Raw genomic sequence first — 19,251 nt, 5'->3', positions numbered from 1 at the left:
GCAAGCTGTCTAACGCCTGTCCCGTCTCCCTGTCTCCCTGTGAGTTGCTGTCCCGGAGTGTTGACCGGAGTGTCGGACGTCCCGCGATGAAGACCGGGAGGATGCGACCCTCTCTGCGTGCCCTCCTGTCTCCCTGTCTCCGGCGGTCTCGTAGTGGTGACCGAGTGCTGGACGTCCCGCAATGATGTCGGGGAGGTTGCGACCCTCTCTGCGCCGCCCCCTATCTCCCTGTCTCAGAGCGATGACCGGAGTGTTGAACGTCCCGTGATTAAGACGGGGAGGACGCGACCCTCTTTGCACCGCCCCTGTGCCTCAAATAGATTCGCTATCAGCTCTATCTTTAATATTTCAAAATGTTCAGTTGCTATTGCATGCACTCATGTGTGTTTCACTACACACATGGGTGCATGCTTACCACTGTCAGTCTGCAACACTACTATCACCGACATCTAAGATCCCCCCTTGAATGGCCCTTCTAAGGTTTCTCTCCTCCACACTGCCTGTGGTGCTTTTTTCCCTATTGTTAGATTTTAGTGAGTTTTTCCTTACCTTCGCGTTTGTCTGGCAGTGTTTGCACTCATTCATTTATTTGTATTTATCTTAAATTTGTTGGACCTTATGGTGTTCTTGTTTTGTTCTTGACTTATTGTTATGTTTCTTCTTGACTTGTTTAAAGAAGACGTGTCCGGCCCATGGGGACAATAACGTGTGTTGTCGGGCCTTACAGATACATTTGATTTGATTTGATAACCAGAAAAGGCACACCTTAACCCTTTCACTGCAGTACACGGCTGTAACCAGAAAAGTCAAGTCATTAATCCTCATCTTCGTCTTCTTCCTAGAGAAGTCTCTACTAGGAGGGGGGGGGGGGGGGGGGGAGTGAGTCTCTACTAGGAGGTGGTCCAGAGGGGGGGGTGAGTCTCTACTAGGAGGTAGGGGGGGGGGGGGGGTGAGTCTCTACTAGGAGACTAGTAGTCACACACACACACACACACACACACACACACACACACACACACACACACACACACACACACACACACACATAGTGGAACAGTGTCTATCTGTCTGTCTCTCTGCTGTCTGTCTCTCTGCTGTCTCTCTCAAAATAGTATAAGTGCTATCTTGGCCCTGAGAGCGTTGCTCTCCGGTTATGCAGCTGGACCCTTCTCAAATAAGCACGGAAAAGGCTATAAGCTTATAGCTCCAATTTGGGTCCCAAATTGCGGTACAAATGAAGGAGGTGTCTCGGGTAGCGGACTCTAGTTAATAATGTTCTCTCTGCAATTAGACTGCCCCTCATTCCTTCATTCATCCCTATCTGCTATCTCTGAGAACAGTTCCCCGCGAGCGCAGTCAGTGCACCCGATAACGCTATATATAAACCATGCTGCATTCATTCGGAGAGAAAGACCTATTCCAAATGCTATATTATAGGGTTTGACAATAATTACACTACTGTCGCTATTTTACAATGAACTATAATGAATTACGGGCCATACAGAACACGCCAGTGTTGAAACTAATGCACGGAAGCTTATTTCCGCGTTGCAATATTCATATTCTACCACCGGGCGCCAGGTATGCACGGTCGGAGCTGTGCGTAAAAATATACGCACAAAGTCAAGCACAAGTTCAAATTGATAAGTCCCACACTTTGCTTAGAAATGATCGTACGCACGGGTTACGCACATATCTGTGCGTACGCAATGTTGATAAATGAGGGCCCTGGCGTGTGTAGGCCCTGTGGAGCATGTAGGCGATGGCATCCTCCACACCAATGTTTGCCTGGTAAGCAAACTGCAGGGGGTCCAGGGAGTCACTCACCACCAGGGGCTTGAGGTGCTGCAGGACCAGCCGCTCAAGGTCTTCATGACGTGTGACGTCAGAGCAACCAGCCTGTAATCATTGAGGGCACTAAAGTTTTTGTAAAGACGTTTACTAAAGACATTTATTAAAAAAAAATCTGTGAATATAAATGAATAACAGTGGCTCAGAAGGTCACTCCCGGGCAGCGTGTACAAGTGTCCTTGAGCAAGACACTTAACCCCAAATTGCATCCCGATGTACAGGTTGGAACCTTGCATGGTCGCCTCTGAGGAACAAAAAAAATGGTAAAGCGCTTTGGATAAAAGTACTATATAAATGCACCATTTACCATTTGTTTACCAAAACTCTCATCTACAACCAGTAACATCCATTATTGTAAGATGTGTATAATTCTGTTTATGTCTTACTGTCAAAATGCCTTTTTTTTCACAGATCAAATAATGTTTTTGATTATTACTGAAATGACTTGATCTGTTACTGTGGAGATGAGAGAGATTAGATAGGAGGAGGAATATGAGGACTGTGTGTATGTGTAACTACTAGGAGGGATATGAGGACTGTGTGTATGTGTAACTAGGAGGGATATGAGGACTGTGTGTATGTGTAACTACAGGAGGGATATGAGGACTGTGTGTATGTGTAACTAGGAGGGATATGAGGACTGTGTGTATGTGTAACTACTAGGAGGGATATGAGGACTGTGTGTATGTGTAACTAGGAGGGATATGAGGACTGTGTGTATGTGTAACTACAGGAGGGATATGAGGACTGTGTGTATGTGTAACTAGGAGGGATATGAGGACTGTGTATGTGTAACTAGGAGGGATATGAGGACTGTGTGTATGTGTAACTAGAGGAGGGATATGAGGACTGTGTGTATGTGTAACTACAGGAGGGATATGAGGACTGTGTGTATGTGTAACTAGGAGGGATATGAGGACTGTGTATGTGTAACTAGGAGGGATATGAGGACTGTGTGTATGTGTAACTAGGAGGGATATGAGGACTGTGTGTATGTGTAACTAGGAGGGATATGAGGACTGTGTGTATGTGTAACTAGGAGGGATATGAGGACTGTGTGTATGTGTAACTAGGAGGGATATGAGGACTGTGTCTCTGTGTATGTGTAACTAGCAGGGATATGAGGACTGTGTGTATGTGTGTGACTAGGAGGGAAATGTGAAAACACTATTTCAATTGCCTTGTGAACATTGACAATAAAGGTAATCTTCTTCTTCTATAACACTTGGATAAAAGTGTAATGGCATGTGGTGGTGTACTGTACTGTATGGCAAAGACCACATTGATTGATTGAATTGATTGAAAACTTTATTAACAGATTGCAGAATGGGTACAGTACAGTACAGCTCAATACATACAATTGTTAAGGGGATGCAGACCAGAGAAAGACTTTAGTCTTGTTTACATCAGGGTCCCCCATTTTCAATTCATCGTAACATATATGACATACAGATAGACAGTACTGCTACATCTATACATTTATGACATACCAGATTTGCAATTACAGTACTGTTTGTGATACAAAAAGAGTCCAGAAAAAAAGAGTATATACATTTGACGTAGAAACTGTACATTGGATTGGGTAGGTGGGGGTGGGGGGGGACTGTACATTGGAGGTGGTTGGGTGGGGGGGTGGGGGGGGTTGGGTAGGAGGGGTGGGTGGGGGACTCTGTACAACTGTACAAACAAAACTGTACATTGGATTATTGACAAGACCATACTTGGTAATTTACTGTACATTGGAGGGGGTTGTGTTCGGACATTTACAGGGGCCAGTTTCGAGTTGCAGTCTCCCTTAGGTGTTTTTTGAGAGTGTTTTTGAAAGTGGGTAGTGATTCACATTCCTTTACAGCTTTGGGTAGGGCGTTCCACATTGATGTGGCATAATTGCGAAACGTGTTTAGTCCCTTGTTTGAGCCGAATCTGGGTTTAACATGATTTGTGGGGCTCCCTCTGGTGTTGTGATCGTGGTATTCACTGACCTTTGGGAAGTATTTTGACATGTACATGGGTACCTTGGTCGTGTAGTGTATCTTGTAGACCAGGCCCATTGCAAGTTGCTGTACTCTGTCGTCTACTCTAAGCCATCCTAGGTTGTCAAAGTGGGCAGGGGTGAGGTGGGTTCTAGGAGTAAGGTCAAGCAGTAGTCTGACCAGTTTGTTTTGAGATGTTTGTAATTTTGTTTTTAGCGCCTTTGAGGTGCTTTGGTACCATGAGGTGCAAGCATAGTCGTAGTACCCTTGAATGAGTGCTCCTGCTAGAGTCTTCAGGGTATTTTTGTTTACCAGAGAGGAGATCCGGTACAACTTAAGAATCGAGTCGTAGTACCCTTGAATGAGTGCTCCTGCTAGAGTCTTCAGGGTATTTTTGTTTACCAGTGAGGAGATCCGGTACAAGAATCGAGAATGTATTAGTCCGTTCAACAAGACATACAGTACAGTATTTATCCAACAGGTGGCGGTACTGGACTGAGATATGTAGTAGTACATGATGCACATTAACCTCTTAAAAGGATAAGAGTGTAATTATTGTCAACATAGCCTACGAAAATGCCAGAATCATGCTAGAATCATTAAATGCAACTTGAAAACAAACTGCAGCTTCATCACCACTGCCAGGTCCATCAGAGACAATAACTAACTACAGTACTGCTGAGGCTGTCAGGACCATCAGAAACAGCATCAATAACATAACATAGGATGACATCTGGAGAATAAAATATATGTAGATAAATAAGGGGAGGTTAGTGATCTCCATAGCAGGGGTGATGGACATGACATCTAGAGAATAAGACGAAGATGTGGATAGATACGGAGAGGTTTGTGATCTTCATATACAGTAGCAGGAATGATGAACATGACATCTGGAGTTGCTGGAAAAGCAGAGAGGATTAAGCAAGTCTTCGTGGCAGCGAGACACTATTTTGGGACGAAGGAGTTGAAAGAGGAGGAAGTGGACGCAATGCTTACTGAGGAATGGACAGAGCCATGGGATGAGGATGAGCCACCAGATGGTAGTTACTCCCACAAGAAATGTTGATAATCCAATGGAATACAAGGAGTTTGATGGACAGGACTTTAAGAGATGTATAGATGGATGGAGGGAGAAGCTGGATGTTTTGTGTCTTCAGGAAACGTGGCTGAAACCCAGTCTACGTTTTGTCGTGTATTTCAATTTCAATTTATTTATAAAAAAAAATAGGGACAATGCACATTAATATGTAAACATGCCAGATTGTAGCTATAAGCTCATTTCCATCTATAGTCCCTTTGCAGGTTGATGTGAACACAAAACATGGCAAGTACATGCAATACAGAGACAATGAACAATAAAGACAATAAACAATGTACATAAGCATGCAGTACAAAGACCACATGCTGGACAAAATAAACAACAAAAACATAAACAACAAAACTCTGACATGACAATACACAGGCCTAATTGACGCAAACAATTGACTGCTCTTAAAAACCTATTGTGTATGTTCTTTACAGTAGGCAATATTGCGTGTATGTTTGTATGTATGTAGTACAGTATGTGTGTGTGTGCAGGCGCGTGTGTGTGTGCATGGAGGTATGGACAATTAGGTATGTGGCAATTAGGTGCGATGGGAAGGATGGGGGGGGGGGGGGGGTGGAGGGGACTGCGTTGCACCTATTCACCGAGCGGTGAGTCAGCAAGGCACACAGGAGCCTGAAAAACCCCTGCCACCCAAACCACAAACTGTTTGAGCTCCTGCCGTCTGGCAGACAGTACCGCAGTCTCAGGTCCACATCCAAGAGAACACTGAACAGCTACTTCCACCGGGCAAACACATCTACAACCGCCTTCAACACTATCCCTCCCACTCAGCTCATCCAACTTAGCCCTTCTGAACACACCACACTACCGCCTTAAGTCCACAGAAAACAAATCATTCTCCTCCTCTGCTCCCAGACTCTGGAATCAACTCCCATTAAACATCAAAGAAGCCCCATCCGTAGAAACATTTAAGTCCCACCTCAAAACCCACCTGTTCAATCTTGCATACCATCACTCCTGACCCCCAACCCCTGCATCACTTACATTTCCACATCGGCACACACCTATATTTTAGTATTATTATTTATTTTTAAATGTTCTCTCTGTCTTGTCTCTAAGCTGTCTCCCTCTCTCTGTATTATCCCCACCATGTTGTCATTGTGAAAGTCCATGTACTGCGTTTGTCCACAGTCCATGTACAGTCTCTTTTTCAAGGGTGATCTGGCCAAGAAGGCAAGCACAAATTATGACAAAACATACATAAGACACAATACACATACAGTAGACTACCATACAACCGATATTTTAAATGAAGTCAAATTCAGTTTAAAGAATACAAGCACAATAAAACAATAGCAATCAAACCTACATTTAAATCAAATTCAATCAAAGCAGGAGCAGCAGGTGGAAAGGATTTCCGATATTTTTTGTTTAAAACAATATAAGGAGATCGGAGAGGCCAATTTGAGCGCATCCAGGTGCTGGGTCTGAGGTTGAGCGAGTTTTGAATTAATTTAAGCTAAGAATGATGTGATTGATTGAAAACAGTTTGCAGAATGGGTACAATACAATACAGCTCAATACACACAATTGTTAAGGGGATGCAGACCAGAGAAAGACTTTCATCTTGTTTACATCAGGGTCCCCCATTTTCAATTAATCATAAACCATGGACGTTTTCCAAGAACAGCCTTATATATAAAAACATACCAGTCCTGCAACCTGCGTGTAGCCAGTGAAGTCCAACCAATTAGTGAATAGAGTGTACAGTGATGGGTCCTATAAGGTGAATTGGAGATAAATCTCAGAGCGGCATGATATCTCTTCCCCCCCTCCCTGGATCCTGGTGGAGAATGGTTTATCTGTCCCGAAAGGACTATAACATACTACAGGAAATTGTAATTTTTCTCCCTATATACCTTATATATATATATATCTTATATATCTATATATAAATCCTCAATAAAATATCCCCTAATGAGTGTATGCCTTGCTCTTCCCATATAGGGAATCTTATAGGACGTTTTTCAATTAAGAGTGCATTGTTATTGAATAAGGGAGTGTGATTATGCCATTTTTGTGGGTTAGGATATTTTTTTTGTGTTTCACGCCATATCCGGATTGCATGGGTAATTATGGGGCCAGATTTCCGCTCACAGTGCTTGATTGGTAGTTTAGTGTGTGCTATGTCCTTCAGTCTATGTGGGGCTACTATGTTTTCTTCCAATTTTCTCCAGGATACCAATGCCTGGGGATCAAACCATATTGTCAATGGTCTTAATGTGTATGCCTTAAAATATTGGAAAAAATCTGGAACAGTAGTCTATTTATGATTTGTTTCCATAGCCGGTCTCAGTTATGCTGTGGCTGACACGGGTCGGGATTAATGAAGCTGCTAGGACTAGACTGCTTCTCGGCTACGAATTAAAGCCACAATTGAAAATAATGTACTTCCTTTCTTGACAATAGCATATACTATAACAATTGAATTGAAGTAGAAAGCATTTCGTTGTGACCAATCTTATTTGGATGACACAAAATAATAGTATTTCGCTTTTTATTTTAAACAATATTTAATCGCGTTTGGAGGTGGGTGTTTTGCGTCTGCCCCCCGTGCCAAACAAGCAGGCCAACTGCGCTCTAAAGGGCTCTTGTTCGCGCGTGAGCCCGTTATAATTGCACTCCTGTTGGGTTGGTCAGAGTCATTAACTATGGCTTCAGTGGATAACCCCAACCACCTGCATTTAAGCGATATTTTAATTACAGATACCCCAGTAATAACATTACAATTTAATTCAATACAATGCGTGCCTTCCTCCCGGTCACCAGCAACGACATGTATCAGCAACATTGACTGAGTGGAATCCCTTTCTATTTAGGCGGGCTATATGGTCGACTTATTAAGCCCCAGGTACAGGGAGTTGCAATAATCTAAACATGAGGATATGAAAGCGTGAATGACTATTTCATGGTCTGAGAGGAAGAGAATGGCCTTGATCCTAGCTATGGGCCGAGTTCACCTGCCTATTTGAAACTAAACTCGGGGTCAAAAAACACGCCCAGGTTTTTCACAAAGGGCTGGACTAGGGCAGACAGGTTACCCAGGCTGCTGGCGATGACACTGGTTTGGTTTGGGCGGCCGAAAAGGAGAATTTCGCATTTTGACATAGTTGGAGCAAATACCATTGCCTTTGTTTTGAGAGAAAGAGAAAGAGAAGCCGACTATTCTCGGTCCTTGCTCCATAATGGTGGAACAAACTTCCCACAACAATCAGGGCAGCCAAAACCTGCCAAATTTTCCATTTAACTTCTTCAATCATTATCTGAAAATAAATAAATAAATTGTACTGTATTTTACTATCATGCACTTTGCTACAAAATAATCTTCCTTGCCTATATTACTACCAGTACCTACTATGCTAATGTGTCTTTAGAATGCACCCAAGACTGTAGCACCCAAGCTCAACACTGTTTGACAAACATCGTTTGCATGTAAGAGTTGTTGTACCCTTCCTGCTGACCTGTTGTACAGAACTTGTAAGTTGCTTTGGATAAAAAGTGTCAGCTAAATTACTAAATGTAAAATGCAGGGGTGTAAAGTACTTGAGTAATTGTACTTTGTTACAATACTTAAGTACTGTTTTGGGGGATTTGTACTTTACTTTTACTCCATTACATTTCAGAGGAAAAAAAACATACTTTTTACTCCTTACATTTAAAATGCAGACCTACAAAGTACAAAGTACAAATCTCACAGGTCCAACCATTTTAATTAGTATATTTTAATTGTTTATCTGGCCGAACTAACATTAACGTTAATAATCCTGCAACCGCAGGTAAACAGCCAATCAAAATCCCCATCAATGGAAAATGAACCCGCCCATACCCATGCTGATTGGTCCGTGTGCAAGACTAGAAAGCGGGGATCTTTGATTAAACACCTGCTATCAGAAGAATAGACAGTCAGATCCGCATTATGCTGTGGTTAATATTGTGATATTATTCAGGGTACTCCAGTATTCTGTCTTTAATATTGTGATATTATTCAGGGTACTCCAGTATTCTGTCTTTAATATTGTGATATTATTCAGGGTACTCCAGTATTCTGCCTTTAATATTGTGATATTATTCAGGATAATCCAGTATGCTGTGGTTAATATTGTGATATTATTCAGGATACACCATTCTGTTTTTAATATTGTGATATTATTCATGCTGTGATGTGAATGCCGTCCATGTTAGTTTACTTTCAATGGAGAAGTGCATTAAATAATTTGAATGCAAAAAAAGTGTCCTCTGTTCCTTCATTTCAGCATTGTCTATCGCAGAACACATTCCATTGTGGGCAGAGTGTATGCTTGGTTTCATTCCAGCCTCACCTGGCTCACCTCTTCAACTAACTCACCTGGTGCAATGTATAGTTAAAATGAAAACGTGGCCCACGATGGAATGAGTTTGAGACCCCTGGTTTGAGACCCCTTTCCAAAAAAAAGTACTTTTACTTTTTAGTACATTTAAAAGTAGGACTTTTTGACTTTTTTAGCCAGATACTTTGACTTTTACTTGAGTCAGATTTTGAGACGGTACCCATACTTTTACTTAAGTATAATTTCTGGGTACTTTTTACACCCCTGGTCAAATGTAAAGGTTTGTACCCCTTTCAGTGTCTATTCTTTGTATATTCACTGCAGTTATTCATGTTAACCACTAGTCTGAGACATTGTTTACATCTTAAAAAGGTACCAGAACCCACCTCACCCCTGCCCACTTTGACAACCTAGGATAGCTTAGAGTAGACGACAGAGTACAGCAACTTGCAATGGGCCTGGTCTACAAGATACACTATACGACCGGGGTGCCCATGTACATGTCAAAATACTTCCCAAAGGTCAGTGAATACCACAACCACTACACCAGAGGAAGCTCAACAAATCATGTTAAACCCAGATTCGGCTCAAACAAGGGACTAAACACGTTTCGCAATTATGCCACAACAATGTGGAACGCCCTACCCAAAGCTGTAAAGGAATGTGAATCCCTGCCCACATTCAAAACCGCTCTTAAAGAGCACCTACGGGAGGCTGCAATTCGAAACTGGCCACCGTAAATGCCCAAAACCCCCACCACCTCCTAATAGACAGTCTCCTCCCCACCGCATGTATATATTCCCTCCCCGCCGTATGTATATTTCCCTCCCACCCACCCACCCCCTCCTAATGTACAGTCCCCTCCCCATCATATGTATATACTCTGTCAGGATCTAGGGGTAACAGTACTGTATATTTGAATACCGCTTATGTCACAAATGTATCAGTACTAAATACCTATATGTCCCTATGCCATAAATGGCATGCATGTTGTGTATGTCATAAATGTCTATATGAATTGAAAATGGGGGACCCTGATGGAAACAAGACAAACGTCTTTCTCAGGTCAGCATTCCCTTAACAATTGTATGTATTGAGCCGTACTGTATTGTACCCATTCTGCAATCTGTTAAATAAAGTTTTCATTCATTCATTCATTCATACTCAATAAAATGTGGCGAAGATTAATGGTTTTTGTGTAAATGTAAAACCAGACTGCACTCAAGGAAAACGTCTTGGAAACAATGAGGGCTGCACTCTTAAAGTTACAACTAATTGATCTTGTATTTTCCAATAGAACTGACAAAATTGTGGCCCACTCATGGTGTTTTTCATCTAGGTAATAGTGACTGTCCTATACTGCAAGTGTGAGAAGTACGAAAATGGAAAGAACTATAGGTCACATACGGTCATGAAAAGGAATTTAAAATGTTTAAATGAACAAGCTTTCATTAATGATATTATGCATATCAATATGTTCAAGTGACCCATGATGACCTCTTCACAAATGCTCTTATTTATCTGATCAATAAACGGAGAGACTCAGAATTAAAGATAGAATAGCACCCTGGTTCTCGCATGAGTTGTCAACTCTGCTTAATGACAGGAATAAGGCCTGGTCACGTGCTAGACACTCAGGTGATCCACAACACTGGTTTGCCTTTAAACAGCTCAGAAACGGATGTACCGCAGCTACAGTATGAAAAAGTCCAAATCAGATTACTACTTAGATTTAATTACAAGTTCCTACACAAACCCGGCTCTTATTAAACTTTAATTGGTTCTTAATGCTAGTAAAACCTAAATGTATGCTGTTTTCTAGAGCCAGAAACATTGAACATGATGGTTTACAAGTGGTTCTACCTACGTTCTAGCATTGAGAGTCACTGAACTTAAATATCTTGGTATGTGGCTTGTTGATTCTGTTGGTTCTGTTTATGTGTATAGGATGCCAATTTTCTGTCGCAATTTGGAGGCAAGGTTGTCAAGTTTTTCAAGTTTCAAGATTAAAGAAACTTGAAACTTGAAACTTGAAAAACTTGACAACCTTGCCTCCAAATTGCGACAGAAAATTGGCATCCTATACACATAAACAGAACCAGCTTTCCTTTGATTAGTAGGAAGAGAGTTGTCGGAGCAGTTTTCTTATCAGTCAGACGGTGATGTAATTTATAGGCATGCTGCGGCCTCAACCCTTAAATCCTCGTACTCTGTATATCACACTGCACTCCTATACAAACCCAGCTCCGTTTTGGAAGGCAGTTAACTTAAAGAAAAACAAGACCTCTAATTCATTACCCACTCATATTGGTGTTGACGATTGTGTTATTTCTAGCCAAAACTAAATTAGTCTTGCATTTATTATTAAACACTTGTACAGATACAGATTATGAGTGAAAATGTTTATTTAAATTAATTGTTGTCTATGAAATCAATTGTTCTCTGTAGAATCTTTGGCTGCACAATCAGAACTGTGAGAATCCCAAATCCTTTTAGTTGTGAAGAGGGAATATACTTTTAAAGTGTCCTAAACTAACTGACCTAACTGTTTAGTGTTGGTAATAATAGGTCAGTATGGGTTAGCAATATATCTATTTTGTGCAGTATTATTTAGTCAGGGGAAATTATGTATATTTGTTCATTGATTGTTAATTGATTGTGTATGGGACTAGCTTTTTGTTTGTTCTTTTGTTTAAAAAGTTAAGTTGCCTCGATCATGTTGTTTGAAGCCTTGTCTTTTTTTGTTTGTTTCATGGATGCATACATATGTGATACTTTGTTTAATAATGAATAATAATGGACGATTATTGATAACAAATTATCAACACAATCATTAAAGCATACACCTCACACGACACCCAAAGCTGTAAAGGAATGTGAATCCCTGCCCACATTCAAAACCGCTCTTAAAGAGCACCTACGGGAGGCTGCAATTCGAAACTGGCCACCGTAAATGCCCAAAACCCCCACCACCTCCTAATAGACAGTCTCCTCCCCACCGCATGTATATATTCCCTCCCCACCGTATGTATATTTCTCTCCCACCCACCCACCCCCTCCTAATGTACAGTCCCCTCCCCATCATATGTATATACTCTCAGGATCTAGGGGTAACAGTACTGTATATTTGAATACCGCTTATGTCACAAATGTATCAGTACTAAATACCTATATGTCCCTATGCCATAAATGTCATGTATGTTGTGTATGTCATAAATGTCTATATTAATTGAAAATGGGGGACCCTGATGGAAACAAGACAAACGTCTTTCTCAGGTCTGCATCCCCTTAACAATTGTATGTATTGAGCCGTACTGTATTGTACCCATTCTGCAATCTGTTAAATAAAGTTTTCATTCATTCATTCACACACACACACACACACACACACACACACACACACACACACACACACCACAGTGACCACACACACACACACACACACACACACACACACACACACACACACACACACACACACACACACACACACACACCACAGTGACCACACACACACACACACACACAAACACACACACACACACACACACACACACCACAGTGACCACACACACACACGCATACACACGACCCAGAACAGTTGGCTCCTAACATCATGGGCAGAGGTGGACCCGTCCGACTGATTTGAAGAAAGGCTGGTCCTGGTGAGGCTGCTGTTATTCATGATGATTACAACATCGTCACGCCCCTCGGACGGGGCGGTAGAGACGCCCAGAGATGGTACAGTAGCCTCCACGTTACGGTGCGAGCTGTGTGTCAGTCAGAGTACTGTACCCTCTCCCGACTCGGACCCTGCGCCCACACTTACTGGACTTCCAAGGAAACGGCTTTTTGTTTGGAGAACGTGGCACCTATTATACTGTAGCAGTCGTCCCTCTGCGATTTAGTAGTTACAGTCAGTACACTACGGTAAGGACTCAATGTGATCCTGTTCAGTTCGAGTGACTGACATTGCATGTTGGCCATCACTTTCTCTTGGAAAGCAAAGGTCCGGTGTCGTTAGACTTTCCCGGTTGTTGTTGTTGTTATTGCATGTCGACTTCCCGTTCTACAGGCATGCAGTAGTATACTTCAATTCTCTGTCACATCATTTGGTGCCAGCCGGGTCCAGTTCATACTTTCTAGGCTAAAATTAAATGCGCATACACACACACACACACAACACAACACATACAGTTATTTTCTTGCATCGTATTGCCTACACCAGTGGTCACCAACCTTTTTAAGCCCAAGATCACTTTTTTTTGTGAAGGCAAGATCTAGCCTACCTATTGAAGCGTTGCGAGAAAAAGACAGCCAAGATTGTACTTTAAACTAAATGACTTTTATTTGCCTGTATTCTAATTACATGCAATGCTTTGGTCCAACATTAAAACGTCAAAGTAGAACTGTAATATGTACTTTCTCAATCAGTGCTAACTAAGTGCAGTCATCTTATGCAGCATCACTTTTCACATCAAAACAAAAGTAGAACTGTAATGTGGACTTTCTCATATTATTAACATTGACAAACATATTTACAATTAGCATTTTATAAAGTAGAACTGTAATGTGTACTTTCTCAGTCAGTGCTAAGTGCAGTCATCTTATGCAGCATCACTTTTCACATCAAAACAAAAGTAGAACTGTAATGTGGACCTTCTCCTATTAATGAACATTGCCAAACATATTTACAATTAGCACTTTATAAAGTAGAACTGTAATGTGTACTTTCTCAGTCAGTGCTAAGTGCAGTCCTCTTATGCAGCATCACTTCTCACATCAAAACAAAAGTAGAACTGTAATGTGGACTCTCATATTATTAACATTAGAAAATGCTAATTGTAATATGTTTGTCAAAGTAGAACTGTAATATGTACTTTCTCAGTCAGTGCTAAGTGCAGTAATCTTATGCAGCATCACTTTTCACATCAAAACAAAAGTAGAACTGTAATGTGGACTTTTTTTCATGGAAAGATCTACAGGGAAGGTCTCAAAGATCGACCAGTCGATCAAGATCGACGGGTTGGTGACCACTGGCCTACACTGTGCGACAAATAGGCAACTTATTTCTATTTAGTATCAGAATAGTAATTCAGATGTTGTTTTGGAAGCTACCAATTACTTTGCACTGGAAGAAGTTGAACTACAGCAAATCTGCCCAGATATAGTTTAACTAAAGTTAATTGGAAAAAGTTGTTCAAGCTTCTTTATAGTATACAATATACTGTACTCCTCACTGACTGTCTGCCAGAATGTACATTTGTAAAGTTTTTCTTCTTTGCAGATGTTAATGCACAATTTGAATCTAAAAACGTGTGTGTCTTGAACTGGCAAATCTTTAGAACATTTAAAGCCTACCAATTTTACATCAACATGGGCTTGGCTGTCAGCTTAAAGTTGTCAGAGCGGAATGTCTTGTTGTCAGAGCAATATGTCTTATACCACAGGGAGAGGAGGGGTGAGGACGAGGTTGCCCTGATGAATTGAAAATGGGGGACCCTGATGTAAACAAGACGAAAGTCTTTCTCTGGTCTGCATCCCCTAAACAATTGTGTGTGTATTGAGCTGTACTGTATTGTACCCATTTTGCAATCTGTTAATAAAGTTTTCAATCAATCAATCAATCAAGCCCCCCACAAAAAGGAAGAAAAGGAATTGACTACTAAAATCACTGGCAATTTTTTATTTTAGTTGAACTACCAGCAAGCTACTGCAAAATGTAGTTAAACTACTAGTTTGATTACATATAATGAAACTACTCCCCAATACTGGTGTTACAGGAACACGCCAACATTTTGGGAAATTAGCTTATCGTCTTCTCCAGAGAGAGAGAGAGACAAGAAGATAGATACCAATTTCCTCTCTGTGCCTTCAGTAGAAAGCGATCTGGCTTCACGTTAGCCTAGCTTAGCACAATGAATGGAAGCGGACAGTGCCGGTTAGCCTTCGGGAGAGGTGTTAGTGGCACTGGCCACTTCCATTCATTGTACATAGCACACTGAATATAGGGCCACTATAGATAGGCCAGATTTGTTTTTATGGGGAACACCACCCAAATTAATACATTACATGGTATTTACATGGTATTTACATGGTCTATTGATATTTCTATCAGTATTTCTCCCAAAGCCAGAAACAAGAACAGGAGACTGGTTTTGTGGACCCACAGAATGTTTAAGTATTTATGTACAGAAAATACTTAAAGGAACACACCAATATTATGGGAATTGCACTTACCATCATCTCCAGAGTCAGACAAGAAGATAAATACCAATTTCCTCTCTGTGCGTTCAGTAGAAAGCTATCCAGCTGTAAGCTAGGCCAATGGTCCATATTCCACTTCCATTCATTTGTGCTAAGCTAGGCTAACTTGCAGCCGGATATCTTTCTACTGAACGCACGGCACAGGGAGGAAATTGGTATCCATCTTCTTGTCTGACTCTGGAGGAGATAGTAAGCGCATTTCCCATAATGTCGGCGTGTTCCTTTTAACAGAAAATGTACCTGTGTATATTCAGAACAGTCCCCTGTGTGCTCTTGGGGCGCGTTCACAACACCAGCCTCGTTTAATCCGGTTGAATCCAACCCTGGAGCGTTTACCCCCCGTGGTGCGGTTCGTTTGCGTTGGTGTGAACGCAGTAATCCGGCTGTTTGAGGCGGTCTCGGCCCGCCTGCAAGTGAGAACTCCGGAGCGGTTCGTTTTAAGGTGTGTGAATGCAAACCGAACCAAAAGCAAGAAAAGACCAGACAAATCTTGCATGTAATGGAGCTGTTGGAGCTTATCTCCCTTAACCACATTTCTTTAAATATATTTATATAGTTCAGATTATTCACATCCTCAATTTCCCATTATTTATGAGCATCACAGGCTGGCTGGATTAGTATGACTTTTTTCTTTATGTGGATGGGTGTCGAGACGTATGTTTTAGAGGAGGGTGAGGTGTGGATGGGTGTCGATGAGGTGTGTGGATGGGTGTGTCGGGACGTATGTTTTAGAGGAGGATGAGGTATGTGGATGGGTGTGTCAGGACGTATGTCCAGGGAAGGATGAGAGTCTAATCGTGCAGAGAGTCCCACACAATGTCGATAGCGGTGTGTGGACTTTTTTTTTTTTTTTTTCTTTTTTTTTTATACATTTCTTGAATTCCTGCTCAGCAACTGAGTAAATCAGACCAGTTCATCCACCTGAAATATCTGTCTGCAGGCAGAGCCTCCCTCACTGGTCAGAAGTCCAAGTCCAATGTGTGTGTGTTGTTTGTTAACGTAAAGAGTCTGCAATCTGAGAGCTCTTCGGGGTGGGAAACAAACACACTAAATTTGCCTACTAGACACTTTGGGAAGAAACCAACCAGACTCTCTTCTATTCCAGCGCTACATTTGCCTCATTGTAGAACGATGAACATCTGTCGAGTTTATGACTGCGGCCACCAGTGGGTGAAAATATTTCCTGCCCTGTCTGTCTTTCTCTGCATCTTTCTGTTTCTCTTAATTTGCTCTCTCTCTCTCTCTCTCTCTCTCTCTCTCTCTCTCTCTCTCTCTCTCTCTCTCTCTCTAGAGCCACCATCTACTGCACTAAAGACGCCCCTAATTGACTTAACAAACCTATGTAGTTAAGTTTAGAGCTGTCCTCTACTAAAGACATTAATTCCTAACTGACTAACAAACCTATGTATTCTAGGGCTGGGCGATATATCGAGTATACTCTATGTATCGCGGCTTGTTCTACATGAGATGTAGTAAATTACTATATCGTGAACATCGAGTATATGTTGTCGCGGTTTTGATTGATTGATTGATTGATTGAAAACTTTATTAACAGATTGCAGAATGGGTACAATACAGTACAGCTCAATACACACAATTGTTAAGGGGATGCAGACCAGAGAAAGACTTTCGTCTTGTTTACATCAGGGTCCCCCATTTTCAATTCATCAGGACATATATGACATACATGACATACAGATAGACAGTACTGCTACATCTATACATTTATGACATACCAGATTTGCAAATACAGAAACACTGTACAACTGTACAAGCAAAACTGTACATTGGAATATTGACAACCATACTAGGTAATTTACTGTACATTGGAGGGGGTTGGGGGGGGACACTGTACAAACAAGCAAAACTGTACATTGAAATATTGACAACCATACTAATTTACTGTACATTGGAGGGGGTTGGGTTAGGACATTTACAGGGGCCAGTTTCGAATTGCAGTCTCCCGTAGGTGTTCTTTGAGAGTGGTTTTGAAAGTGGGTAGTGATTCACATTCCTTTAGTTTACAGCTTTAGGTAGGGCGTTCCACATTGATGTGGCATAATTTGCTAAACGTGTTTAGTCCCTTGTTTGAGCCGAATCTGGGTTTAACATGATTTGTGGAGCTCCCTCTGGCGTTGTGATCGTGGTATTCACTGACCTTTGGGAAGTATTTTGACATGTACATGGGTACCTTGGTCGTGTAGTGTATCTTGTAGACCAGGCCCATTGCAAGTTGCTGTACTCTGTCGTCTACTCTAAGCCATCCTAGGTTGTCAAAGTGGGCAGGGGTGAGGTGGGTTCTAGGAGTAAGGTCAAGCAGTAGTCTGACCAGTTTGTTTTGAGATCAGACTTGCTTTAGCGCAGAGCTTTCCTCTCATTTCATTATAGACGCAGACCAGCACGGATCTTAAATTGCATGCAATTGTAATTTCATTAGACAGACCAGCGTGGACCTTTAATGACATGCATTTTAATTGACGCAAGCAATGGGCTAACGTTAGCTGCTAACTAAGTTATCCCACATAACTAGGCTAAGCTAACTAGCGTTAGCTGCTAACCCTGGACACGCTCAAAGCGGACTCCACCACGACACTAACGTCACGGTGACCAAATGCGTCCACATTTTTATAGGATTCTATCACATTTTCATAACAATAGCGAATATAACTTACCCTGCGCCGTTTTCATTGAAGTTTCTTACAAATTAACAATGATTTATTTGTCCTTTATATGCGGATAACATTAAAATCTTAAATTGTACCTTATGTTCCCCTTTAGACAACAAACATAATGCTAATGCTGCACTTTTGTTAAGATAATTAGGTGACCATTCTCGGTCACTATATGCAGGTTGCATTAATAGTTGTGTTGAGATCACGTTTTCCTAATCCGGTGCTGACCTGTGAACAACTAGGTGATAAAGGTCTTGGGATTTGTAGTAATTTTGTAGTCATAAAATGTTTACCTTTTAAACCAATGCTGCCATCTACTGACAACAGAAAGTGTTGTGTATAACGTCAAGTTGATTAGAGAGGCTACCCGCACACTTGTAAAGACTGTCGCCCAAAACACATTCTAGAGATTCCCACTTTTTACTGGTACATACGTTCATATATAATAGTATTTAGATGACTAAATATAGATGAATACTCATGAAATTTGATATATATATTCTAAAATAAGTATAATTTCACTTCATCTACCTGTCGACATGAAATTCCCAAACGCTGACAGTAAAAAAAAAGCCTGGATGTCGCGCAAAATGGGACCGAATTTGGTTTTGGGCGTTCCCAGACAAAGAGAGTGACCGAGATTGGTCTACGTTCCGTTAGTTCCATTCGTGAGGAAAGGGGTGGGTTATATATTGACGACGCTTGACAACAGAGGTTTAAAGATAACTTCATATTTATTGGTTATTCGTTTCTTTATATCGGGCTGCGAGCATCCAGTTTCTATCTCTGTGTTGACATTTGAGTGTGACATCATGGCCTACGGCAGCTTATACGCTCAAAACGCAAACCGTAAACAAAATCCGGGGGGCTGGCTCTCTCGCTCTCTCTCTCTCTCTCTCTCGCTCTCTCTCGCTCTCTCGCTCTCTCTCTACATTCAATGATTTAAAGTATAAATACTAACTGGATAGTTGATGATATAAACATTTAATTTCATTATCTGAAATATTCTAAAATCATTAAGTCTGCTATAAGCCATTATCCCTTTGTGTGTGATTATTATTTTCTCACAGTAG

At 41.4% G+C, this 19,251-nt stretch overlaps 1 protein-coding gene across 5 annotated transcripts in view; it reads left to right on the top strand.

Moving 5' to 3' along the window:
• Positions 1-13,001: 13,001 nt before the first annotated feature.
• Positions 13,002-19,251, top strand: part of LOC311228813 (inverted formin-2-like) — a 94,901-nt gene continuing 88,651 nt past the window's right edge. For all 5 annotated transcript variants that reach the window (XM_084314762.1, XM_084314765.1, XM_084314763.1 and 2 more), the window contains exon 1: positions 13,002-13,169. The gene's annotated coding sequence lies outside the window, so the exon portion shown is untranslated. The remainder of the gene's footprint in view (positions 13,170-19,251) is intronic.

Source organism: Notolepis coatsorum (assembly GCF_963971535.1).
Source record: "Notolepis coatsorum genome assembly, chromosome: 5".
Lineage (NCBI taxonomy): Eukaryota > Metazoa > Chordata > Actinopteri > Aulopiformes > Paralepididae > Notolepis > Notolepis coatsorum.
Note: the sequence above shows the minus strand (reverse complement) of the source record. Positions and strands in the feature narration are given on the sequence as shown.